At 42.2% G+C, this 23,340-nt stretch overlaps 1 protein-coding gene and 1 long non-coding RNA gene across 4 annotated transcripts in view; one reads left to right on the forward strand and one right to left on the reverse strand.

The window, feature by feature from the left end:
* The window catches only part of LOC128880862 (tyrosine-protein phosphatase Lar), a 589,166-nt gene that overhangs the window by 52,022 nt on the left and 513,804 nt on the right, over positions 1 to 23,340 (forward strand). The window lies entirely within an intron of this gene.
* The window catches only part of LOC128880864 (uncharacterized), a 125,616-nt gene continuing 102,282 nt past the window's right edge, over positions 7 to 23,340 (reverse strand). The window contains exons 3-5 of one of the 2 annotated variants that reach the window (XR_008457928.1): positions 21,314 to 21,447; positions 17,573 to 17,805; positions 7 to 315 (exon numbers count right to left, since the gene is read on the reverse strand). This is a non-coding gene — a long non-coding RNA (uncharacterized LOC128880864). Of the gene's footprint in view, positions 316 to 342; positions 4,973 to 17,572; positions 17,806 to 21,313; positions 21,448 to 23,340 lie in introns of those variants that run through there. The other variant, XR_008457929.1, reaches the window with a different exon arrangement.

Genomic DNA, 23,340 nt, shown 5'->3' on the forward strand with positions numbered 1-23,340 from the left:
CATAACCTTAAAATTGAGAGATTTAGCAACGAGAGCAAAATTATTGACTCCAATTCCCACGAGAGCCGCCTGTACCTCGTTGGACAATGATTTCGCCTGTGGCTGCGGTTACCCCTCGAGATGCGACGTCATGCTCATGTCCAAACCTCGTGTACCACGGTAGAATTAGTGGTACGCGAGTTATTGGCGTCTCCGCAGTTTCATCCAGAGGTCTTTCCCGTTTGCTTCGCTTCTACGTCCTCTCATTTACCCGTCGTCCTCGGTGAAATCGTCTCGACTACGGCAACCATCGACGTGCAAGTATTGCTCGGCTGCCTGAAATTAAAACAACATACTGGTTAATATAGTCGACTCGAGTGAAGTTTCAATGTAAAGGGAAATGGAGGAAGATGTACTCTTCGTATCAGAAAGCATGGACAGCAGATTTGATGTTCAGATTTATTCTTCAATTACAGGAAAACAGAATTGTAAAAGAAACCCTTATTTTCAAATTCTCGAGTACGAGTTTGTAACCGCTTATTAGGAACTTAAGTTACTTGAGTGTATTTTAAAAATGTAGAAAAGAATTGTTTAGATACATATATAGTACATGTTGATTTAAGAGTTACTTTTAAGATGTCACGTTTTGAATAAACGATTTGATAATGAATAAACAAGATTATTACCAAATACCGTCTATTGCTTTCGAAAGTCTGCAAGTCACTATACCAGACTTTGTCTTCCCACATTCTCACCCCCAGTCTTTCAAACACTTCGTGTTTTATTAAGGAACAAAGGAACAAAATCCTAAAGCCCCATTTCGTAGAATCCTTCATTTCGGCAGCGTTTCTATTAGAACAGAAGGAGGCTGCGAATCCTTGATTCCCGTTTCAAAATATCGAAATTATACCAATCAGGGAGGGAATCGGGTCTCCCTGTCACGTCGTCTTTGTCGGTATGTTGGGCGCATCGAGTCCGCGGAGCTAGCTAGATGTAAATCAAGTTTGTATAACCGTTCGTTTGGCTGCAACGAATCGGAAGCCGCAAGATCTCGAGCGTGCGGAAAAGCTTTCAACTGAAATAGACTCTCGAGCGCCGTATTCGGTCCGCTCTTTCCGAAACGATATTTCCGTGAAACTTTGCGCGGGGCGCTGCTGGCTCGCTCGCTTTATTATATTTCGTCCTCGTTCAGCGGCTGCGCTTAATGCCGGCCGCGTAGAGGGTTCAGCCGTATTTATCAGTCGGAAAGCCGCGGTCCGCGAACAGATTTGAAAGTAAAATAAACGGGTTTCCTGTGTGTTGGTGGGAGAGAGGGAAAGATAAAATATCGAAGTAAAGTTTGAAAAATCGCTGGGAAAAATAAATATGTCGAATACGGGCGGGTTCCGTAGTGGTTCTGTCGATGGAAAATGGTGATACGTAACGGTACAGCCGCGCCAATTTACGGCTAACGAATATAACGCCCGCGTGAAATCGCTGCCAGGCTGTTGGTGTAAGTACGCGAGCACGTTATACCGTTTGTTTTTCCAACAAACGGGATTCGTACGATCCAGTTATCATCGGGCGGACACGCCGCCGCGTGACCCAACCGTGAATACGCGGCCACGTAATCGCCTCGGCGCCCGTCAAAGGGATTTCTGGAACGCTCTTTTAAGAAGTTCAGTTAACAGAGGAGTTTAGCTTGTCAAGGCGAAGCAACTTCAACCGAGAACTTTCCCAGGGAAAAATCTCGCTCGCGTCGATGCAGATTTCGTTCAACTAGGTCGCGGCGTTCTTCCGTCTTCATCGATTCGGGGAATGCGCGTCAGACCGAGCTATTCGATCCGGCTGACCGAAAGTTAGGCGCGTCGAACTCGTTCACATATATAAATAAATTGTTACCTGTTGGAGTGGACCACTTGGACAACGATTACCTACAATTTGCATCCGTGATGAGATCAAAGAGAACTCTATTATCCCTTGAAATGAAGTAAAAAAATTTCTTACGAAATGTTTTGATGGATTTCTCTTGAAGAAACTTGTTTAGATTAAATGGTAGGTTTCATGTTTCCAAATGTATGTTTGTATAAATATGTTCATGTATACAGGGTGTCTACGTATAAGTTCGCACATACGCAGGGTGTCAATTGTACAACAAATTTCCAACAAAAAATTACTCTTAGAGATATTCTTTGTGTCGCCTTATTCTCGAGTATTTTCACTTTTAATATTTGTTCTGCGTTTTCGACTTGACACTCTTTAACTCCACGTCATAACTCCACCAAATTACAGTCCAAACTTGAAATTAAGTACGCCATTCGAAAGAGCGTTAAATCTCCCATCTCTCTGATGCCAAACCAAAATTTATTACGTAGATTTAACAAGTGAAAAATTAGGTCAAACTTTACATTATGAAAATTTAAAAACATTTGACTTTTTCTGTATTCGTCTTTCGATTTCAAAGACATAGTTGTTTGGTGGTCACTCTTCGAGAAAAACTTCCTCGAAGTCTCAGCTTTTGAACCGTATTGTCAAAAAAAAATGTACGGTGGTATTTTTGGGAGAAAATTACGTTTAAATGCAGAGAAGCGTGGATTGTTAGGTGAAAATCGATATTTTTCAACAAAAATCGACTTGTCACTTTAAAATTAACTTGACATCGGGTTTGATGTATTTTTTTGTGATACTCCCAAGCCTCCCCAATTAGGAAAGAAACCGATTTTTTGACACCTCAAGTCTCTCCCAGCCGTGTGTAGAGCCTGAGTGCGAGGTGAATAATATATGTTTTTGAACATGTATCCATAGTATTTTCATTTTTAGAGATTATTTAATTAAAATTAACCTCGGTGTACCGATAAATGATATGGAGATTGGAACACGATTGATTTCACAAAGCAAAAAATCGATGTTTTCGGCGCAGGTGAACCGATGAGTTTTGATTTAGGAACCGGGCATTTTGAACGCTTTTTTGCATTTAAACGTAATTTTTTCCTTAAAATGCCACGGCACAATTTTTTTTGACAATACGGTTCAAAAGCTGAGACTTCGAGGAAGTTTCTCCCGAGGCGTGCCCGCCAAACAACTATGTCTTTGAAATCGAAAGACGAATACAGAAAAAGTCAAATTTTTACAAATTTTCACAATATAAAGTTTGACCTAATTTTTCAGTTGTTAAATCTACGTAATAAATTTTGGTTTTGCATCAAGGAGTTGGGAAATTTAACGCTCTTTCGAATGATATACTTAGTTTTAAATTTCCACTGTAATTTGGTGGAGTTATGGCCGTTTAAAGAGCGTCAAATCGAAAACGCAGAACCCTTTGCTTCGACGATTCGCCTTTTCACCATTCATCCGGAACGGTACTTGAAACGGTAACTCAAATTTGCTTTGACGTCGTTGCCGTTAACAAGAGTATTTAAGCAAGCACAGCTGTCTCCTCGACGTTGCGACAGTCTAGATATTACGAATAGCTACTTTAAATTAACGAAGATCTCGCAACGATCCGTGGCCTGTTCCTCTCGGAACAGTTTTTCGTCGTTAATCGTCGCGGTAATCGAGTCGTGCCTCAAAAACGAGCCTCAAAAATAACCTCAAAAAAATGCTTTCAACGACGTGCTAAATAAAATCTCGTAAACAGCTGCGCCGATTCACATAGAAATTTTCGTAGGTATACTCAAGAAACCGCATAAAATGTTCGTAAGGATTTATAGAAAAAAAAATTTACAGGCTTCGTGTACACGCAAGAGTTGGAAAGATTGAAAATCAAGTGACAGGATATCTCACGACTAACTGATCGCAAACTACCACCTGCTGCACCATACTTAATGATTTCCCGCGACAGGACATTTTTTTCCTCAGAAAACCCCTTCGTTGGTTTGTGACGTACTAAGAGCCAATTGTAACGCAACATTTTTTTGTTGCTACAGTAAAATCTCCTTAAATGATAAAACGAAATGTTCTAAATATGTTTATGGATATTATAAATCAATAATAAAATGTCCTTTTCACTAGAAAACGTAAATATTATTTCAATGAATGAGGTATACACATAGTGGTTCATCCTATGGACGCGTATCGTTCGCTTGACTAATCTAAATCTAATTTCACTTTACATTTTACACTTTTCCACTTTGCACTTTACACTTTTGCACATTACACTACACTTTTCCACTTTGCACTTTACACTATACACTTTACACTTTTTATATCTAAAGATCTTATTACCAGTTCGCAGCCATTAGCTCGATATTATTCGTGACGAACGATACTTCGATAATACCGATTACCAGATCTCACGACGTGGAGGTTGCTGCGATTGGAGATCCGGAGATAGAAGGAATCTATCTAAGGAATAGTAATACATACGTAGATGCGTACTCTACATAGAGTCAACGAGCTTAATACTAAGCCGTGGAAATGAAAGAAAGCAAACTCCCTTTGATTTGCAAAGTTTAAGTCTGGCTCTGCCAAATAATTATTTGAACTAAGTGGAAGCTAAAAATGGAAATCGCGACACGACGCGACCACGTAAGTGAACTTACAGAGTCAGTCCCGTTTCCTCTTGGTGGGCCTGGTTCGAGAGGAAGACAATCAACGTCTCCGCTCAGTACGCTACTCCCTGCATACCTGTTGCCGAGGGCCCGGTCCTGACCTTACAGTGTACGACGTAGGTAGCACCGCGTCGGGGCGCCTGACCCTGGCGATACCAGGTACGTCTCACGATCGTAGAGTCTGAGACGGAGTTCTACTCCTGCACATTGTCAGGAGTGCAGGGGCCGACTTGCACCCGTCTTACTGCACTTTTGGCCTTACTGTGCATCACCGAGAACCTGGACTTCGCCTGACGTGTGCAGAGAGTAGAAGATTTCTCGGAGGCGTCGAGGGTCTCTCTCTCGAATCGGACGCACCAGAGGACGGCAACCGACCTCGGCCAGCCACACGGTTGGTCACTCCGGTTATAGCATCAAGCAGTAGTGACCGAAGTGGAGAACGAGGTTGCGAGTCCAGTATGGACCTACGAACAAACAAAAGAATTGAACAAATGATTAATAAGTATTTGACAGAGGGTAGACACTTGTCCACGCATGCCTTAAAACTAAGCAAACTAAACTAAGATACCCATAAGCAATACCAAGCTACGATAACTACGGGAAACTACACTACGCAAAAATAGGAGGAACGCGAGACGCGATCGCGAGATCCATATCGACCGAAGGATCGTTGAAGAATGAGCTCTTGCCCCTCGTATACCTGTGTCAAGGGTCGCGGCTCGCTATCGAAGCAGAAAAGGGGAAGGGCGAACAACACCGCGTGACATGTCGATTCGTAGGCTCGTTGGCTCTATCCACAAAAAAATGTACTAAACATTATTACCCACAGCATAATCATATTTCCCATCATTGTTTAAATAGTAAGTATTGTTAATAATTAAATTAACTATTGTCAGAAATTAATATTTAGTTGGTGCAATCAGCAGATATTAAAATATTGATAAATTTCTCACGATTAATGTTTCGAGTGAATACTTATTCCTAACCGTAATTGTTGTTAATATTTAATTGAACACTGAATGATACTGTATGTATCATAAACGTATGTATCATAAGCTGTGTAACGGGACATATTTATTCTGTTACTACCCACTCATTTCATCGCCTCACAGCATCTTTCATCATATAACGGGATATGAATTTCGGCTGTTCAAAAATAAAAAGATTTTCAATCTTAAAAAGGTGATGCGGAGAATGCCGCGCGTTAGAAGTATAACTTCTTAGACACAATGTTGACATTATATTAATTCTTCCCAGATGTTTGTAAGGAGGTGCAAGGAGCCTGCGATGCAATGATTTTATCCTCGCGAGTCTACAATGTATATCATTTTCAGAATAAATATTATTGTCAGAATAATATTATTGTTAGGAGCATTTATACCTGTAACATCAATAATGGGATTGTGATAACTAAAAAAACATCTGACGTCGTATAAGAAGTTACACATGAATAATGATAAAGTTGAAGAAAATGGATATTCTTGATTATCCCTAGGAAACTGAAATCAACGTACTTTCGTCGAATCGTATTGCTTTACACTTTCGATCGAAGATATATAATAGAGAGGAGTAGCTACGGAGACGTGACGAAACGAAGCTGGGTCATTGCGCGGTCCAACTTGTAAGCTGGGAAACGCCAAGAGGAAAGAAGCGTCGCTATTGTATCGAGAATATTTCACGGCGACTCCATCGACTACCGTACCGGTCTCCTTCTATTGTTACGCTGCTGCGAGTTTCCCGATACTTGGCATTATATTAAATTATTATAGCGCATACGGGTCGGCGCTTCTCCTCGAGGACGTCGTCTGGACGACCACGTAATATCGTCGCACGATCTACGCAGGAGTCTGCGAAAAGCTGCTTTGGCAAGCACTGGAAATCGATACGCTCCTCGAATTGTTTAACCGAGCGTATTAACGCAACCGCCCACACAAACGGCGTTATTAATTGAACCACGAATCGCGTTCAATCTACGAATACAGAAACGTTGTTCTCCGATTGCCTTCTGTTCGTGTTATTAATCGCTGACGGACAAGCCGGCCGGTGAAATGACGCCTAAACATCCAAAGAAGCAGCCGAGAGCTGCCTAAAATATTTGATTTTTGTTTCGTTTGGTACGGGTTGTTACCTAAAGTAACATCGAACATTGTAGCTTCATACTGTGTCACTTTTAATATACATACAGTCAATCCCATCAATATTTGTACCCTCTATGTCCATTGAAGAAGTTTGACTAAATTGAATAACAGTTTTTATATTACCAAATGAATTTTTCATTATAAATATGTATATGAATAAGCTTATACAAACAAAACAAAACAATTAAAAAGTTTGTATTTGTAAAAACATACACTTGGAAACATCAAACCGACCATTTTAATTTAAATTAATTTAATTTAAACAAATTTCATAGAGGGTACGCATGTTTATGGGACTGACTTTATATAGGTGACAGGGCAGGCATAGTCACTAAAAAACTAAATAAATTAATCGTGAAGATAAAACGTTAAAGAAAATATATCTACATGAAATGTGGGAATTTTTTGAAGTCGTAAAAATAAGTACAAGCTTAAATTGAATAAGAATAAATTTCAATTATATAGAAACAATACGTTAGATTCATATTTTTCGCAAATATTGTATGGCAGTCAACATTTTACATAAAAAGCAGAAATGAATTTTTCTCAGTCTCCAAGATTTACGAAAACAACATCAAAGGAAAATGTTGGAATATTTACTAAACAGCAACATGTCATTTTACGACAAAAATAAATTTACTGAGAACATATGTATATAACGTTATATCTGTCACTACTGAATAACGAAAGAGGAAGTTTTCGTTTAGGCAAAACCCACTTTCCTCGTTTAGAAAAGATCACAGTTTGCTCGTGACAATTTAGTGAATAAAGCTAAAGTTAATCGATAAATTCAGTATTTTATTATTTACGTATACCTCATTTCTAATAGAAAAAAAAATGAGAACGAGGATTCGTTTCATCGGGAATAAATACTCATTGAGCGTATTTTTGGACGATTGGGTTGGCACTTCCTCGAAGAAGGCGCAGTGATATCCTAATCGCCGGAAGCGATTCGCCCGGTGCAGCCGCTGATCAGGCTGTTACGTTAATTCGAGTCGATTATCATCCCCGTGGCCGGACAATATTTAGCGGGCTCAGGTCGCACTGTGAAGTGCTGCGGTTTTGCTCGCATGCTAACCTAAATTCATGGGATGTATTTACGCCCGCATACTCGCGTGCGCGTCTCTGGATCGTTCCAGCCAACACCGCGACGCCTCGCCACGCCACCCGTTCGCACCCCTCTTGGAACGAGCCCCCGTCAATTCAATGCCCCTTGCTTACCCTGTCGCTATCCCTAGGGGCTTTAATAACGCCGTTGTCCCATCGACCCGTCTCCTTGAGCGAACGGAACGCGATCGGACGGAAGCTAAGGCGTCGCTGTTCGTTCTCCTTACTCCGCGCGTCGTTTAGCGTCGCGCTGGCGCAATCGCCTATGAAATCTATAATTTCGTTTACGAATCAGGTCTTCGTTGAGCCAGAAATATTTTGGAGCAACAGGTCTCTCGAGTTTGATCTCGAGCAATGGAAATTTCTATCGGAATTCGCCAAAAATAATATCGTTCGTCCATTGTTTGCTCTCTCGACTGTTATTCGATGCGACGCGGGGAGAAAGTATGCTGTCGGGGGGTAAAGATTGACCCTCTCTGGTCTTTTGCATTGCAGGACCGTGACTGCGAATATTTTTAATGCGAATTTCAGGAGTGGTTTATCTAGAGAGGACTCCGTCGTATTATTTATTTATCCGCGCGATTCTATTTTATTAACACTTTGCATTCGAGAGGTGACTCTCAGTCACCATTAGATTTCACGCAGCAAATCTACAATACCTACTGTTTCTCTAGGTTTAATTTGTTTGGAGCTCGAAGTGTCGATAAAATGATTGTCGGCGAGGTAAAGGTGATCTTATTCTAAAATCTAGATAGCTTGGAATTCATGGCAGTAGAATGCTAAGAAACATCTCGAGTTGCTGGTAGATATCAGAAAAAAGTGCCACGGGGTAATATTGACTAGGATACAATACAACTCATTCATGTCTGACCATTTCTCGCCAATTCTACTTATGGAGTGCGTTAATATTGTCTGGGGTACAATACAACTCGTTCATGTCTGACCATTTCTCGCCAATTCTACTTACGGTGATCGTTAACCCCTTGCACTCGAGAGGTGACTCTCAGTCACCATTAGATTTCACGCATCAAATCTGCAATACCTAATGTTTCTTTAGGTTTAATTTCTTTGGAGCTCGAAGTGTCGATAAAATGATTGTCGACGAAGTAAAGGTGACTTTATTCTCAAATCTAGATAGCTTAGAACTCGTAGCAATAGAATGCTAAGAAACATCTCCAGTTGGTGGTAGATACCAGACAAAAAGGCCTCGAGTGCAAAGGGTTAACAAAAAATAACCGGAACTTTTGTTCCCATATTTTGAAGTATCGTGTCGAATTTTGTGACAGAAGGATTCATCCGAAATTCGAATAATCATCAAAGTTACGTCCCGTAAATTTTGAACCTTTACTCATTATGCCATGTAAAATTATGTACGACAAGCTGTACAATTATTTCGATGCTTTAATTCCGTGAATTTTTGTAAGCTTCGCGAGTTGATCGCGATGGTAACTAGCTATCTGTACTCGAAAGGGTTTAAGCGCCTAATCGATTGCTGAGAAATCGATCAACCGATGGAATCGAGACGCGGAATGGTTAGACGGGTATTCGCAATAGGGGATCGACCTTTTTACGAAGTCGATCTTTAATTTAAAAGACCAATTAGAGTGGCAACGGTCGATGCCCGCGATAGTACTCTTTTGAAAAGGAACGCGCAAATAGCCGTTGACGTCAGTGAAGCTTGCACACGATTCTGCACGATCCAAGCTATTGGCCTCCTCGTAATAGTTCGCTAATAAGATGCTCCTGGCGAATCGTATCGCGGAGTCGCTATTGAATCGGCAGGGCGAGCATTGCATACTTAATGAGACGCACCTAGGGTCCACGTAATTAGATGGTGCGGTCAAAGTACGCGATTACGTGAATACATTTTCGTGCGAGGTCACGGTGCTGTTTATTAACATATCGTCGAAAAGTCTCGTTAACCCTCGGAAGCTGAAGAGTAGAGGCTTCTGAATATCCTGCTGGGACTATTCTTTAGGTACTGATTGTGTCGTTCTTTGTCTATTGTCATGTTGTGGCTTCCTTTAACACTAAATCTACCGACCCTTTAATTGTTTTCACCTACTTCTACCGTGATCAGACAAATGATTAGTCTTAACGACACTTTTATCGATTAAATGGAAACATATTTTACGTGGTATTTAATTGAATGATGAATGGAACTGTACGTAAATTGTATATAATTAAATACTATATAATAAAAGTTTGAAAAGGTTCACCACTAGGTTCGACCAGTGGCGAACCTTTAAAGTAAAGGCAGTAAATCAACCAGCAATAATGTATGTTCAACTTTAATTATTTCGGAACTCGAAGTGACAATAAAATGAGGCAAAGCTGTCATGGCCTGATTTTCAAATCTCAAATTAGTTTAATCTGAGCTTGATGCCGAGAATGCCAAGAAAGCATCTCGAGTTGCTGGTAGATACCGAAAAAAGAGTCCTTGAGTGCAAAGGGTTAATTCTTGAAGACTAAAGGTGAGAGGGCAGCGTCGATCCCTCGAATCGGAATGCTTTGCCGTAACATTTTTCAAGGATCAGCTCGGATTCTTCAGCTAATTTTCACTCGTTCTTTATTTTCCTCGCGAGTTTATACTGTTTGTATTCTCTTTGTTTGCTGCACAATTTACGTCGAAGGTCTCCTTGGGGATCTCCCGATCTGATGACTGGATTCTAAAAATCGATAATCAGCGAAAGTACTTTATCTTCAACGGCAACGAGCGGTACTCGATGAGAGACTCCATTTTTTTGCTTCGTACTATATTGAAAATAGAAGGCGAGAGATGTCATTGACTCCGCCGATGAAAGCAGCTTTTCGTGGATCTTTTTGTATCGCGATAAGGATCGTTCGACGAGGAGGAGCCTTTGAAGAAAATCGCGGTTCGACCACGTAATGCGACACGAGGTGTTCAAAGGACCCTATTCAATATCGAAAAATAAAAATGACTCGTCCCTTCTAGCCTTCGAACATTTATTTAATGTAGGCCATTTTAAAGTCGTTACATCTTTCTCTTCTCGACAATATTGAATTAAGGCATTTTTATGCTTTTGTAATCAGTCTACGATATGACAATTCCAGTAATTTAGGATATCAGCGCGTGTCGCCCAGGATCTGCTAATTCACTCATCAGCAAAGTCTACGTATTTATTTAAGCAGACCGTAACTCGAAGGAAATTCCATTAGATCTTTGAACTAAATATATACTGACAAACTATCGATTCAATCGAGCCTGTTGAATCCATTGATATCTGATAGCATCCAGTGTCTCTGAAGAAATTCCGTCTGTACGAATATGTACACAAGTTGATCGCTGTATCTCTAGCACCTCGACTCGTTGATGATTCGACACAGAATTTCTACTTCCTCATTTTTGTGCATACTTTTCTTAAGGAGTTAGTCGCAGTCAGGAAGAGGAAAAACAACTTTTCTTTGTGATTTTTTTTTAGTTATTAAATAATAATTTGCATAAATAACAATTAAGTATATTATAAAGTATATTTTAAAGAACTAAAAAACATTTTTTATTTTACGAAACGTTTAATTTATATCGTCGTAACAGCCGATGACGTAGACGATGATTTAAAAACATAGGTTTGCGGTGAGCAAGATTTCTCTACACTGGTTTACCAGGAAACAAAAGCAAAGGTAGATTTCGAAAATATATTAGTCTAGCGGGTTCCTGAACGAAGGATTTTGGAAAAAATCAATTTAAAACAAGATGGCGTACATTTGAAGTTGATTTTCCATTTTTTCACTAAAATTAAGCGATTCAATACATGATAAAAAAGAAAAGTATAGAAGAAAGTAAAAAATCCTTCGATCAGGGACGTTAGTCTAATATATTTTCTAAATCTACCTTTAGTTTTGTTTTCAGGTGCACCAGTTTGAAGAAATCTTGCTCACCGCAAACCAAGTGGCCACCCACGCCATCGTCTGTTATGACGAAATGAATTAACCTTTTTTTAAAACAAAAATTCTTTTATAGTTCTTTAAGACATACTTTGTAATATATTTACATTTCATTAATAAAAATTATTATTTAATACCATAAAAAAAACACACAAGAAACTGTCCGTTTCCATTTTCCTGACTGCGACTAACCCCTTAAGCGTAGTCTATACCTATGTTCTGGATTCTACATAGAGGAAGCGGTCCAAAAACGGGGTACCGCTTTCGGATATGCTACTTGTAGTGTGATTGCAGCAGGTAAACAAATAATTAGTTATACACGCTGATATACATACTACAGCATCGAATTCAAACAAAAATGTATATATAACACGATGACCATTAGACTAATAATCGTGAAAATTTTTGTGATGCTAAATTTTGGTTTCTATACAATTAGAAATTACACGATCTAACATCTATGGTAGGACTCATTTTTGCGACCTCTTTCGAATCTATCAATCCCAACCAAATTAATTTTGTTCAACACCTCACTGTTAGAATTAATTCATTCATTCCTCGGTGAAAACTCTTGTCATCCATATTGGGGTAACATGGCCTCAACGTGTTAACCCTTTCAGACTTGAATTATTTTCTTTTCTCGTACTAATGTAATTTAATTTTTAGGATTAACTTAGACTAAAATTAATATGGAAAAAATAGAAAAAAAATTCTAACGGTGTAGTTTTTGAGAAAAACTAGTCTTCCATCACGTGCACAAATAAGGACGTTCACCTTAGAGTATAGTGTCGGTAATTTTTCAATTGTGGACGCCAGGTCTGAAAGGGTTTCCACTCGAGAGGTGACTCGCAGTCACCATTAGGTTTCACGTAGCAAATCTACGATACCTAATGTTTTTTTAGGTTTAATTACTTTGGAACTCGTAGTGTCAATAAAATGATTGTCGGCGAGGTAAAGGTGACCTTATTCTTAAATCTAGATACATAGCTTAGAATTCATGGCAATAGAATGCTAAGAAACATCTCGAGTGCAAAGGGTTAATGATAGAATTCGGATACTTCACCATGGACTTGAATATACCAATAGTTTCTAGAAACATCCTTTAGAAACTTCCTCTGCTCATTTCGAATAGCTAACATCGTGCTCGACGCAGACGTAGGGAATCGAAGAGCGAAGAGGATATCACCGTAGCGGTACGCGGCAAGTTAGATCGATGGTGTGGCCAAGCGACGAAGACGCGAACTGGATCTATGCGCGATCCGACGAGGGCGGATGGTTTAGCATCGAACAGTTGCCCGTTAATCCGACGTTACATCGTCGCCTGACCCTGCCTCCTCAACCGGTCGAATCCGTGGCGACAACGGAGCGCGCGAGCTACACACTCCGATATTCCGGTATCGCGTGTCTACACGGCGAAACGATACCGTGGCGGCGGACGATAGGAGTTAGATTCGGGCTTGAGCGTTAAGCCGAAGAGCAACGCGCGCCTGTCTCGACGAACGTGAAAGCGGTGCAGCAGAAGAGAAAGGGGACAAAGGGGCGGCGTCGGTGTCGGGGGACGCTCTAATGTTACCGCATCCAAGAGCGCCGCGATTTCTCACCCTTATCTTATCTGGCAGCCGCCGCTCGCCTCTCGGTTCCCTCGCTCCTTCTTCCGATGCCGTTTCACGCGGCACCCCTCGACCGTCCCTTTCACCCCGTGTCCACGCGTCCAACCGCCCTTCCGTTCGACTCCTCAACCCTTCGAGAGCGAAAAACGCTGATATTTGGCAACTTTTTCCTGAGGCGGGAATAATAATAGCAAGTCTCGAGTTGCGTGGACACCTAAACACACAGTTGTGCCTGTGTGCAGGGTGGGTGGATACCGAAGGGGTAGAAACACAAATAACTTTGAGTGATCGAAGTATGCATCGAACGGTTCTTCGCTAATTTCGTATCATTGCTGTTTCCTCGTTTTCCTTCTCGTGTCTACGCGTTCAACCACCGTGGAACTTTTCTACCCTTAAGGGAGTAATGCCACTCCTGAGATCGAAAATTGCTGATATTTGGTAACTTGTTCCTGAGGAGGGGATAATAGGAAGTGTCAAGTTGCGTGGACACCTAAACACACGGTTGTGCCTGTGTGCAGAATGGGTGAATACCGAAGGAGTTGAAACAGAAATAACTTTGAGTGATCTAAGTATGCATCGCAAGGTCCTGTGCTGATTTCGTATCACTGCTATATCCTCGTTTTCCTTCTCGTTAAAGGGGTAACGCTACCTTTGCGGGTCGTAAAATCCTGATATTTGGAAACTTTTGTCGAGTGGATACCAAATAATCTCGAGCTTCATAGATACTTGTTCGTGTTCCCGCTTAAATTTTGAATATTCTTTCTCCTGTCTACAAAACCATCGTTTTCATCGTATTGTGGCTCGTAGAATTTCCCTTGAAAACATTACGCATCGGTAGATGTGCGATCTGTATATAATATAACGTGCATGATACACGTGACGTGCTGACATATACCGGTGATGATGACAGTGGAGAACGCGTTGACAATGACGATGACATCTGCAAATTTTGCACGTATTCTACACATCCGCGTGCATTTCGCATACTAGTTCCTATATTTTTAACGTTTCGCGTGTATTCTATGCTCGAGGGAATACATTTCGTGTCTTCGCATGGATTATGCATATCTGGATATATTTGCATAACCATCTAGTAATGAGTTATCAAAGTAGAAGAGTAAAAGCGTACGACTGGTTCCGAAAGTTTATCGCATACGTTTACTATTACTCTCTTCTCCGATGTAAACGTCGAGCATGCCTATCTCCGAGAAGCGTTAAGATTCGTATTTTCGATAAGCGTCGTGGCGTGGTCTTTAGTAAAGATTCTTTACACTCGTCCATTTTTAAAAATGATCAGGAATAAGTACCAAGAGTATACGCTCACGCCCATTTTCAACTTTAATTTATGAATAATAAATATCGATTGAACTGCTTTGCTAAGCCAGAGTTTCGATAAATGCATCGTCAAGATGCGGAAAATATGTTGATTTTGATAAACATTCGAACGATATACTAAATCAGAAAACTAACACAGCTCGCCTTCTCTGTGTTCTACCGCGACAGTTTCCCCGGCCGAGTCTAATCCCAACCAAACACACCATTTCCCAAAATCCATTCGAAACCTAATTCTCCCAACCCGTTCGCTTCCCCTAACACGGAAGAAAGACGCCGTTGGAGTGTCGCGTACGTTGCGCCCGTGCGTTACATAACGGCAGCCGTTCTAAATTCGATATTCCGGTTACGTAAGAACGCGGAGGGGTCGCGTTCCGAGCGATTTCCACGGAGTCGAGGCGTCTCCGTTCGCCACTCGTCCATCCGCGACGTTTCCTTCGAACACCTTGGACGGGTTAATCGAATTTCCCCGCGACTAAAGCGGGGAAGATTCATGGCCGCACGCTTCCGGTGGTCTTTCCGGATTAACGACGGATACTCGCCTCGAGAGCGACGGAGGAAACGTAGGCGCGGCGAAAATCGTCTCTCGGAGAACGGAAATGAGATGGTCGTTCGACCCGTCCCGCGGAAAGGTCGAAAGGAAAGAAGATAGCCCGCGGGCAGGGAACGGCGGAAAGGAGGATAGAAAGTGGTGGTATGGACGCGCGGAGTTTCCTGATCGTCGCGGTGCTCGTTTTCGTCCCGTTCGATCGATACCCGTAATTCCGGAGCGCTCGCGAATGGTGCCGATCGATACGACAGATTTTCAAGCTCCGCTCGGTCCGTTCGCTCCGTTTACTTCGTTTGCTTCGCTCAATCCGTTTGCTCGAAGCGGTCGCGCGAGAAGAGAGAAAGGGCCAACGGCTCGTCCACGGTAGCGCGACGAAACGACGGAGACGGAGGAGCGGTGGCGGGACGCGGCTACCGTCGGCTCGAAATTCCGCGTCAATCCGTGGAATTAAAAGCTCGCCGAGCGAATTTAAGTTGGCGTTCCCTTGAGATGGAACGGGGACGAGGAAGGAGTCGACCATTGCCTTCGAAGAGAATCAACGGCGCAGAGAGGTTCCACGAGGTGGTGGTTCAAGAAAGAACCGACAGAGAAATCGATATTTTCTTGCGTTTTCTTGAGAGTTAGCATTAGAAGAATACTGGGCTGAAATCTGAAGGCGAAATTCGTAGGATCGAGCGACGTACAGGGAATCGTCGATAAGTGTCGCGGAGTACGAGTGACGTTAAATGGTCATGGTTTCGAGAAATCGATGTTCCCTTGTGTTTTCTTAAGAATCAATGATATAAGAGTACATGCTTAGGATGTGAAAGCGAAATTCGTAGGATTGAGCTAGTTACAAAGAAGTTTCGATAAGTGTCGCGGAGTACAGATAACGTTAAATGGTCATGGTTTCGAGAAATCGATGTTCCCTTGTGTTTTCTTAAGAATCAATGATATAAGAATGCTGTCCTAAAATGCGCAGACGAAATTGCAACAATGTCATATGGAAGTTAACGAATATACAGGGAATTGTCGATAAGTGTCGCGCTTTAAACTGAAGGCAGAGCGCATACATCCCTTCGTTTGCTCCAATTCTTCATCCCAGACATAGAGCGTAACGTTTACCCTTCGGATTGTTCGAGAGCGGTCTGTTTTGAACTTGTTTCTCTGCTCATCGATGCAATTCGAACACTCGTGCCGTCCGTGTGTCCCAAACACTTGTCATTCATGTTCAGTCATACGGTCGTGCGCAGATAACTCGCACCTACAGTACTTTTTTAATCGACAGCGAGCAGATTGCGTAGAACGCTGTCCGTGATACGTTGAAATTGATGAATCGCCGTTTTGCGTCGAGCGGCGCCGCGAGTATAGGAACCGTGGAAAAAGTGAGAAAGGGGAGACCGAAACAGCCGGCGTGTCCGGTAAATTGATCGAATCAAAAAGCTCCGCAGCCAATTGATTCGGCGCTTGACCAATCGTTCGTTCCGTCTCCGCTTCGCCGTTCGATTTTCGTCGTTTCTACGTCGGCCACTGGCCCGATGACGGCCTACATTTTTTTTTTCCCACTCGTCTGTGGGAAGGTTTAACGACCGTGAAAACCGAATATTCGATGTTAATTATACGCGGTTGAGTCGCTTCCTTCGATTGGCCGCGGTAAATCCTAAATTTGTTTTCCGAACGTTGACCATAGAACTCTAGCCTATGGCTAATTTTTATTAATCGGAAAACTGATGAACGAACTTGACACGTGTATTGCAGATTACAATTATTTATAGCGTATACCAATTACGAAAAACGTTCGCAGAAAATATATAAATTTATGCAAAATGGAATATTAATACTCGTACATTAATTTATGAAATATATATTTAATATATATTTGCACGCGTTTTGCGCATATTTTCCGTATTGGCGCGGACCGTAAACGCGTAAAATCTGTTAGTATGTCGATGTTACAAAGACCCTCGAGCAGAGTAGGAGCCTTAATAATTCTTAGTTTCATTGATTCGGAATATCGGAATGTATAGAACCGTTCGTGGCTTGATTCATTTCCGTCTCAAAAGAATTAACGAAACCATTCTCTGTTCTGCTCGAGGCACCTTCAGTTCAGCCTTCCCGCTTCGACATTTTTCAAGTTCAACCAATCGATACAAAGCGATCGTTTTGAACCAATTTCGTTCACCGAAACTATTTCTTCGGATATTTCAAAATGTGGTCTCCGGTCTTGCAATGTTCTCCGGCGCGATTTAATTAAAATGTCGGTTGCAAGAAGAGGGTGAATTGTAAGAATGCATTCGGAGTTCGGGAAGCTTGGTGGCACACGGCACGACTGTGCGACGGGTGCGTGTGTGTGTCTGTGTGAGTGGGTGAAAGGTTCAACCTCTTGACGACTGGGTCCGCGGAACGGAAACTTCGCTGTGCGGACAGAGGCAAATGACTTACCTTAGAAATCAAGTTTCGTGTGATGGATCTAAAAGCAGTCGTCTATACACAGCCCCAGCCTCATAGTCTTCGCAGTAATATTTTGATTTCTTTCTCCTACTCTTTTGATACGTGCTACAAAAGGTTTTCGAGGATTTCGTTCGTTTCAGAGTAATTTCAAACTAGATATCTTTCAGTGGATACAGGAATCGGCGTGTGCGAGAGACTCCTTGAAGTCAACTTAATATCGCATTCTGAAAAATGAGAGTTGAAGACTGATAGAGACTGATCGTCGCTAACATTGTAGATTTATCATAATAGAATCAGAAATCCTTCGAGATACACGCGTCACGAGTTGCGATAACTATAATGGCAGTAGGTAAAAGAAATGTTTAACGCTTTCCGTTTAGGCCACTACTCGTAGAATAAATGCTAGATCTTGCGTTTGCTAAAATAATTTCATATAAATTTGTTGCTTTGCTCTGTAAGACACTGAACGTGTTAAGGGGTTTTGCGCAGTGATTTCGAGAAATCGAGCATTGCGCTTCGAGCGACCGATAAGGAAAAGGATCGCCGGCTGGAAGCCAGCCGCGCCTTCTTCCCCGAAACGAGGAATCCCAATGGGGGTGACGGTGGTGGTATTCGATGCGATCGATCGGCATAGCGTTCCAGTAAATCTCGCGTTAAAAACGAGGTGGCTCGCGCGGCAATACCGGGAAACACGTTCGCTCGAGTTCTGCGATTAGAAGGGCAGACTCGCGCCGAGCGAAATCGCGTGTTTTCGACTACCCCGCGGCACGAAACTCCGCGGTCTAACGCAGATCGCATCGAGCATTTTAAATGCCGCGATACTGCGATAGCCAACGACAGATATATCCGAGTCTACGAGGCGGCCGTAAATCGCCAACGTAAACCCGTACGCGTAATTGCGCGATCGCGTTGTCGCGAATCGTCGACGCGAAGAAGCGCGGGTTCGTTGATCATTGACGACCCTGCTTTGCGAGCTTTCGTAGAACAACACTTTTTATATAAGAATACACGTTCGTTCTGTACACGTACGGTCATAAGTTACTGGAAAATGGAATGAGCGGTGACAAGTGCTGTTTAAGAGCAAAGTAGGTGATTCTAGAGAACAAAAGTCTCGCACAAATATGATTTTCAATTTTTTTGAATTAGCTTTTAAGGACCGAGACTAACATGATTTTTAATGGATATAAAAGGAGACCGTTCACGAATCAGTTTACATGTGGAATACTACGCGTTACGGAAATGGATGGAGATACTCCAAGGATAAAGGACTGAAAACGAAGTATTGTCGAGAAAAGAAAAATATATATTTTTATGACCTGTCGCACCATCTCTATTTCTCGACTTCTGCGCTTCCATGCCCTTTTTATCCTCCTGTCATTCAATCCTCGGTAGACCGAAATCTGGTATTTGAGTAACGAATCGACTTTTCCAAACACTCGCGATAAACAAAGTTAAATACCCTCGGATTTTTGGACGACTGGAATCGACGCTCGCCGACGGAGAGAAGAGGAAAGACTAAGCCGAAGGTCGGTAGGCCGCGATACCGATACCTCGATTAGAAATCCATTTGGCCCGGTACGAGTCGTGTAGCGTGGTCGGTACCATTCGTCAGGATTGGTCCGCGATTCGTCGGAATACGTCGCCGAATCGAAAGAGGTCGGGGCTCTCGAATTTAATCCCATCGACGTTCGTCCGTAGTCGAGCGTGCCGAAGTCGATAAGGGACCCGAAGGAACGACCAGGGGCGACGCGGAGGTAGCGGCGGCAGGAAAAATCGATCGAGAGACGAGCGGTGATCGGCCAGTCACGAGTCACGAGTCACGATTTACGGAAAAGGGTAAACGAAGCGGCGATGAAGGTGGGTGGGGTAGGTAAATAGGTGACGAGGGGGTTGGACGGGGTCGGGAACGTGGAAACGCGTGTACACAACGGAGGCCGTTCGCGAACGTCTGCCAGCGTATTCCGACTCACGTACGAGACCACCGACGAGGATATACGGGCGCGTGCGAACAGACGACAACGAACGAGGGAAACGTACGTCCTCGATCGTGATTTTCGAATGCGCGCCTGCTTCCCTCCGCAAACGAACCGTCCAAACAACGCGGTGCCATGCCGGAGCGCGAGCGACGAGCAGATACGAAACGTTGAAACAAAACGACGGGGCCGTGTCTGTACAAGACGTTGGCCGACAACCAGAGACGAAGAAAGGAGACGAGCGCGATGGCCCGAATTTCATTCGTGGAAAATCTGCTGGGAAAATACACGGTTCATCGTGCCCCCCTCCCCTCCTCCCGCACCATTCGCCCGCCCCTCGCGCGTGGGCGCGCCGGTTTGACAAATTGTGTGTGTCTAGAAAACTCGGTTTCTCGCCGGCTGACGTTCCTCGTAGCTCTTTCTCTCCGCGGCTCTGTTATTCGCGAGACAGGTTCTCACGCGGCCGAACCATTGTCGGCGGGAAGAAAGATAGAGGCGCGCCCAGACCACCATTTCGACAAAAATTAAAAAATAAGTTTAATGCGCACGGTGCGGCGTGTGAGCGATGAAATCGAGGAGGAAGAGCGAGACGCGTAATAAAAAAAAATTGCTATGCGTGGGCTTGTCTAATCTTCTCTATAGTAATGATTTCTCTATATTTACTTCTCTACTTGAATGTCTATTGACACGTTGACTGCCACACTGATTCACATAGAAGTGAATCTATGGGGTTGAAATTTTGTCTCGAGACAATTGTTCTATTCTCTATTGCAACTAGAGAATGCAACATTTGTCGTATTATTTATTTTTGTGTTTTTGTCAAAATTTATGAATTCTATTCAGAGTTATTTTTATTAACCCTTTGCACTCGAGGCCTTTTTTTCTGGTATCTATCAGCAACTCGAAATGTTTTCTTAGCATTCTATTGTCACGAATGCTAAGCTTTGATTGACTTCGAAAATGAGATCTCTAATTTGAGATTTGCAAATCATTTGTCTCAACGACAATCATTTTATTGACACTTCGAGTTCTAATAAAATTAAACCTAAAGGAAACCTAGTGGTGACTGAGAGTCACCTCTCGAGTGCAAAGGGTTAATACCTAGCCCTCAAAATCGTTGAAGACCCATATATGGCTGACGTGGCTGTTCAACGTGTTAACCCTTTCGAAACACTGGGTAAGATATCTCGCTACCAAAATGTAATTTGTATGATTCTGTGGACGAGATAACAGAAATTGTTACGCGAGATACCTCGTTCGTAGCATCACAAAAGGTACATTTCGGTAGCGAGGTGTCTCGTCTATAAAATCGTAAAAATTAAATTTTAGTAGCGAGATATCTCGTTCAGATGTATCGAAATGTTTGAAGAAATCTCCTTGGCGGATTTTACGTTTCTCAAAATGATTAACGAAATCAAAATTGAATACGATAAAAAATCAGCAGACGCTACACGAAAAATGTGCGAAATCAAGGAACCGCGCTAACGAAATAAAATCACGTTTAGGACGCATGTGATCGATCGTACGCGTATGGCTGTCGGGCGAATGGCGACGATATCTAGGTTATCGCGGAAACGTCAATGCGCGATCTCTCTCAGGATGACCAAAAGTTGCCCCTCGCGTGAATTGCCATGGTAAATCCTCGGAGCCGTGGGGAAAAAACGTGTAGCGTTCGGCAGGTGGTTCGATAAACGTGTCTGGTCGGTGTACGTTTGCGCGTAATTAACGCCCGCCAAAGAGTAAAATCGAAGATTCTCACCCTCTATGTATGTACTCGCTTCTCGCGCTGTTCGCCTTCGTTTTTGCGTTCCGCTTTGCTTCCCATCGTCCCCGCATCCTCTTCCATTTTTCTCCTCCTACTTCTTCACGCGGTTCGAGTTCTTCGGGTTTAACCTGCAAGTGGACATGCTATTTGTAGTGTACTTGGAGCATGTAAATAAATTCTTAGTTATCGATGTCGATATACATCCCCGCTCAAAAGTATCTGGTCACTTCCTTAATAGAAATACGTATCTAATAAAAGTTGCGAATCTATTAATATCGATTATATCATCTATGTTTCGATATGTTGCATTAGCGAATATATTTTATTAATAGTATTTTTTTTAATATCACATTAGTAACGATAAAAAGCTATAGAGATAACTAGATAATGTTCAAATCTCTTTTACCAAACTTGGATACTATTAATTTCTTCATTGTATGTATATGAAATAACATTACCTCCTTTATTTTATAATATTTCGACATAAATGTGTTTGATACATTTTTTCTGAACTTTTCTATCTAGACGATCCAATAGTTCTACTATAAAATTGAATATGCCACTGAAAACATCTAATATTGTTAAATGTTGTTAAATACACATACAATATAGAATTTACCAACAAAAGTTGTATAGTAATAATTTACGTTGTATATAATTAAATAGTAATATCATTCCATTTATTTTGTAATATATCGCCATAAATGTGTTTGATATATTGAACATTCTTTCTGAACTTTTCTATCTAAATGATCCCATAGTTCTATCAAATTAAATATGGCACTCAAAAACATTAAATATTATTAAATGTGTTAAATACACATCCAATATAGAATTTAGCAACAAAAGTTTTATAGTAATAATTTACGGTGTGTATTAATTATTCATTGGAGGTAGTAAGTGCCCACATATTTATGAACGAGGGTGTGTATGCTATAGCAATGCATTGAAACAGTATTTTATATTTAACACGTAGACTGGTGGACTAATTATCGTGAAAATTCCTGTGAGGCAAAAATTTGGTTTCCATAGAATTAGAAATGACACGATCTAACATCTATGGTAGAACCTACTTTTGCGACATCTTTAGAATTTACCACTCCTATCCAAATGAGTTTTTGTCAACTCCTTACTTTCGGTATTAATTTATTTATTCTTCGATGAAAACCCTTGTCAACCCATACATGGGTGACATGCGGGTCAAGGCGTTAATGATTGAATTCAGATACTTCATCGTGAACTTAAATATACCAATAGCTTTTAGAAACATTTGATAGATTACTCGTTCGGATCCTATAAAACCTGTTCGAGAAAGACCAAAGACGAAGGTCCCGATTGCCTGAAACTCTAAAAAGAAGGAAAGAATACAGTCCAAAGCGAGAGAGGTCTAAACGTGCCCCATCTCTACCAGGGAACGAAGAGAGCGCCTAAGATGGTCGGTCACGGCCCTGTTCGCGAGTACCGAAAAAGAAGTGGACGAAAAACGCGCACCAAGGGGAAATGGAAAAAAGTGGAGGGAAGAGAGCCCGGAGAGAGTGATTTCAGCATCGGATGCTTCGGAAATAGGGGGATAGAGGAGGAAAGCTTAGCGCAACGGCGTGCACGTGATCTGAAAGCGAAGGGTAGGTCGGTGAACGACGTCAGGTGGAATCGGTAGGTTTCGTGACAACGGCAAGCCACACTCCGAACGTGGACCCTCGAAGTCTCTTCCTCCGGCGAAGGGACATCGTTCGCAAGGACGACGCGAGTGCCTCCACCTTCGACTTTTGACCTACCGCAGAGACGAGTTTTTCCCGTTTGTCGGCACCACTTCGACAGCTATCTCGAGAAGGGAACCGACGCCTCCGTCGCCCGAAGGTCTTTGGTTGTTTTCCGCGTCTCTTTCGTCTTCCCTGACTTCCTCTTTCGCGGCACCGCCGACACCAGCGTCGAGATACTCGAAGAATTCGGAGGAACGCGATGCTCGTGGTCTATTCTAAATCGAAACTGTAATTTAATCCTTTTGCACTCGGATGTCTCCA

Source organism: Hylaeus volcanicus, chromosome 8, assembly GCF_026283585.1.
Source record: "Hylaeus volcanicus isolate JK05 chromosome 8, UHH_iyHylVolc1.0_haploid, whole genome shotgun sequence".
NCBI classification, from domain to species: Eukaryota; Metazoa; Arthropoda; class Insecta; order Hymenoptera; family Colletidae; genus Hylaeus; species Hylaeus volcanicus.